Below are 4,067 nucleotides of genomic sequence, written 5' to 3'. Positions count from 1 at the left end.
GCTTGGCTGTAGTTTCATGTTGCAGTACAAAGTACCTGAAACTGGAAGTGTGTCCTTGTGTATTATATGTGAGTGCAGTTTCCAGTCCAGAGGACTTGTAAGATCATTTCTAATAGTCATTGATCCCTGAAAGTTTAATTACAGTGGAGCTCTATGGTTTAAGCACAGCTTCAATTTCATACTTTGAACATGTGTAAGTGTACGCATGTTTTGTTTGTGCGTGCGTGCATGTAAACAGTTTTATTGTGAAAATGAGGAAGCCTGGCTTCCCTGTGGCCATGGAACCTTGGATGAGGAAGCTGTCAGACTGTGTGCATACATGTGTGGGTAAGGAGCCCCCACCACTAGGTAGAGTGAGTGTTTGCCCTCAAGGTTTTCTGTGTAACCTGACTCTCCAAGCTCTGTCTTATGGGCTGCCCATGTTCTAGACAGCATACCTGCTTCCACACAGTCTCTCTGTTTGCCTTCCTCCCTGCACAAGGAGTCTTTATCTTGCTAGTGAGTAGTAACGCTTGGTTTCGTCTTCGTAGTAGTTTAAAAGTTCTGTATAAAAAGTGTGTGTGTGTGTGTGTGTGTGTGTGTGTGTGAGAGAGAGAAAAAAATATATATATATAGAGAGAGAGAGTCAAAATTGTAGTGATGTACACAAGGTACACAAATACACAAGGAGGGCCTCCCATTACCTGCAAAATATGCAAGCAAAGTATGAAGCAGATCTAGGCAGTGCCATAGGCAGGCCCTACAAACCAATCCTCCATAGTAAGGATCGCTTCTCAGGGTCAGAGTTTCCCCTTGTCCCAGGTCTCTCTGAGCCCTTATGAGCTGAGTCTGGTGAAGGACTGTTAAACATGGAATAAATTGCTTGAATTGAAGAAGGTTTGTGTTTTGCCTGCTGTGGTGCAGGGAAACGCACTGAGTGGATAGCCGTGCCAGGAAACTGGTTGAATGAGCGTTCTCTCAAGGATTTCAGCGAAACCTGAGCCTTCACTGGCTGTCTTATGGCCATTCTCTAGACAGCATGCCTGCTCCCACACAGTCAGTCTCTCCCTTTCCATTTTCTATTTTCATTTCTACTTTTCTTTACTCATATCTTCTCTTTTAACACCTATCCATCTCTTGTCTTTCTCCCTTAGTTCTTTTTTCCTCATTCATTTCTCTCTCACATACTTTCTCTTTTTTTTCTCTCTCTTCTGGAGGTCTCCACGGTGAATGTGTTTTTTGTGTTAGGTCAGACTCTACCATATGGTCATCGTTGTTTCAGACTTTGGTTGCAGTGACTGAAATGATAATGTAGCATTTCCCATGAATCTGAGCTTTTCAGTGTCTTCCAGCAGTGCTGCGTCACACAGCTCGCTGGTTTATTGTGATGTTCGAATGAAGGATCTCGCTGAAATAGAAGTGCTTTGTTCTCCCATAGATATGAGTGCAGATATTTAATTACTTAAAAACCAGATGGGTGAATATGACGTCTTGGTTAATGGTCAATAAGCAAATGATCTTTGTGTTTGACAGCTTTTAGCTTAGTATGGAATGAACTGTTAAGTTTAGTACGGATGTCCTGGTTTCCTTTTTCACATTTCATATATAAAGAATTCCTGGAAGCTGCAGTGGTTTAGAGGACAGTATGTGAAAGTCTGGACTAACCTTCATCTATTACGCATATCATCTTTAATAGGTCAAAATGAATCACTGAGCTGCGACAGCATGTCCTGACTGCAGCCAGTGGGCAGAGGGTGCGTATGGGAGTCCGGGTCTTGAGCCATGGTACGTACTACTCTTGCAGCTTTGTTACTGGAAATGCTTTGAGTAGTGCACAGTAGAAATCTGACATCCCCAAGAGACAAACAGAATGAGAGACAGAATGCGCTTGAAAATTGGCGGAACAAGGCTCCCCCCCCTTCTCGGCTCATTTAATCTCTAATGAACTGCTGTAGACCCTCCTTGTGGTTTGGAAGAATTCATAAGATTATGTATTGGGTGAGCATCAAACAGTGTCCTGCTCTCTACTAAGAACACCACATTTATCCTGCTTCATAGACACAATGCCCACCTAGGGAGTAGGGAGGAAGCCTTCCGTTTGTGATTTAAGACTCGGACCCCTACAAAGGCCCGGATTAATTCCTTTTCACTCCCACTCTGTTATCCCAGATGATGCCTGCTGAAGAGCAGCCTATTTTAAAACAGCACACTGCTTATGCCTGCAGGCTTTGTATGCAGTAAAGGCTGGTCTCCACAAATACAATATAATTTTGTAATTATAGACAAAGGTCAAGTATTTACATGTTAGATTAGCCTGGGATAGTGAAATCATGGTTGTCATTTAGGCATCAGCTATCATTAAGCATACTGGTTTCCAGTGAACAGTGTTGTTTGTATAAACTGAGAGTCTCTTGTTGGCATTGCTGCCTGGTCATGGCCAGGGGACTTCATGCACAATTTTTGTATTTTTAATTTTTTTGCATTTTTTATGTTTCTGTTGTGTCAGAGAAATGTGGTCCGTAGAGGTGAACTTATTAACTACTTTAGTCCATTTGGACTACAGAGGAGGACTGCAGTATGTAGAAAGAGCCTCAGTGAGGGAGTCAGTTGGGCTCACTCTTGGTTCAGTACTGCTGGAATCCCTCTGACTCTCACTAACACAAATCACCGTTGTACCAGCCGCCCACTAGAGAGAAGAGGGAAGGCAGCAGCAACGAGAGAATGTGACCTCAGTTTAGTAGACATTTCCACCACCAGCCAAATGTGCAGACATACACACATCTGAGAATATAGACGTAATGACAGCTGCCTGAAAAATACTGCGTTGCCATGGGTTACCTGCCTCTCCCAATTGCAGGAGTGCAGTGTGTATATGTATATGCAGTATGATCAGATTATCACCACACCTGCAGCACATTTCCTGCATGACAGGAAGTCTCCAAGGGATACAGGCTTGGTCAGATGAGATTAGTGTATATAAGTGAGATGAAGAGTTTGTGTTGAAGACTTGTGGAGTTGGGCATCCAGCTTTTGATGTTGCTGTGGTATGTGTTTTCCCAAGACACGGGGCTTTGGGAAACACAAGGTCCCACAGAGTTTGGCAGGGCCCATCAGGAAAAACCCAGCTGGCAAGGTAATAATCGGTGGGCTTGGGTTGCCATGGCAAAAGGGTGCTCTGTAAACAAGGTGATGTCAGAGAAGGCTTCGTTCTTGCAAAACACACATATGGCTTCCTGTCCTGTCCCAGAGGCTTCAGACAGCACGAACAGGAAATGACATAATAATGTGTTTGTATAAGAAAAGTGAAAGCCAAAGATGGAGACCACAAGGACATGTACAATATATCCAGCAGTGAGGGGGGGTGGGTATGTGCATAAGGGTAACATGCTCACTCTCACACTGTATGGCTACACGCATTAGAGATGTCTGGAGTTTGTAGCCTGACTGTAGTTTAACTGAGACTGATGTGTGTACAAAGTACAAATTCTCGAATCTGGATCTGGAATTTGTTACCTCTCATTTTTTCCCCCCTTCAGCATTCTAAATGTACACACTTCTATAAGTCTGGAGTGACAAGTTGGTTTGTATCCATCTTGAAAACAGCTTTAAATGTGTGTGTGTGTGTGTGTGTGTGTGCTGGCACACTAAAATTAGCACTGCTATGCTGCCTGTTCTGCTCTTCTAGGGTCTGCAGAGCCCCGTATATCACGTTGTAGACTAGAAATAGGTGTCTTGAGCTATCAGTGAAAGAGCTACATTCTTCTAATCCCGTAAGATGGTCAGAAAAACTGTTATGGAAGTGATGGCAGTGGAAAAGTGCCTTCAAAACAAAATGTATGTCACTGGTAAATGAAAATCCACTGATTTACTATTTTTACTATTTTGTCCTCTGAGGATCAAACTTAACTTAGGTGCACAAACTTACTTTGGATAAATGATCCAATAACCTTGAATTTTGCTGAGTGGTTGATATTAAAAATCATAAATTCAAGTCCCAGTAGTTTGTATTATATTATTGGGAAGCCTGTGAACGCACATTAGTTCAATATGAAAGGTTATTAGTTATTAAATGAAATCTCGATTTCCAA

At 42.6% G+C, this 4,067-nt stretch overlaps 1 protein-coding gene across 2 annotated transcripts in view; it reads right to left on the bottom strand.

Annotated features, from left to right (window-relative positions):
* Positions 1 to 611: 611 nt before the first annotated feature.
* The window catches only part of lhpp (phospholysine phosphohistidine inorganic pyrophosphate phosphatase), a 25,638-nt gene continuing 22,182 nt past the window's right edge, over positions 612 to 4,067 (bottom strand). Inside the window, exon 8 of one of the 2 annotated variants that reach the window (XM_027016789.2) lies at positions 612 to 4,067. This exon is cut by the window's right edge and continues 1,733 nt beyond it. The gene's annotated coding sequence lies outside the window, so the exon portion shown is untranslated. The other variant, XM_027016790.2, reaches the window with a different exon arrangement.

Source organism: Electrophorus electricus, chromosome 14 (assembly GCF_013358815.1).
Source record: "Electrophorus electricus isolate fEleEle1 chromosome 14, fEleEle1.pri, whole genome shotgun sequence".
Lineage (NCBI taxonomy): Eukaryota > Metazoa > Chordata > Actinopteri > Gymnotiformes > Gymnotidae > Electrophorus > Electrophorus electricus.
This window is presented reverse-complemented; position numbering and strand designations above follow the sequence as displayed.